This window comes from Nematolebias whitei, chromosome 4, assembly GCF_014905685.2.
Source record: "Nematolebias whitei isolate Nwh7 chromosome 4, NemWhi1, whole genome shotgun sequence".
Classification (NCBI taxonomy): domain Eukaryota; kingdom Metazoa; phylum Chordata; class Actinopteri; order Cyprinodontiformes; family Rivulidae; genus Nematolebias; species Nematolebias whitei.
This window is the reverse complement of record NC_056501.1, coordinates 10,187,111-10,187,390: the sequence shown is the minus strand read 5'-3', so window position 1 is coordinate 10,187,390 and position 280 is coordinate 10,187,111.

Here is a 280-nt window from a genome sequence, read left to right as displayed (position 1 = left end):
ACAGACAGATGCATAGATGGATGGATGAAAAGACAGATGGATGGATGCACAAACAAATGCATAGATGGATGGATTAACAGACAGATGCATAGATAGATGGATGAAAAGACAGATGGATGGATGAACAGACAGATGGATGGATGGATGATGGATTAACAGACAGATGCATAGATAGATGGATGAAAAGACAGATGGATGGATGAACAAACAAACAAATGGATGGATAGATGGACGATGGATGAACAGACAGATGAATGGATGGATGCACAAACAAATGCAT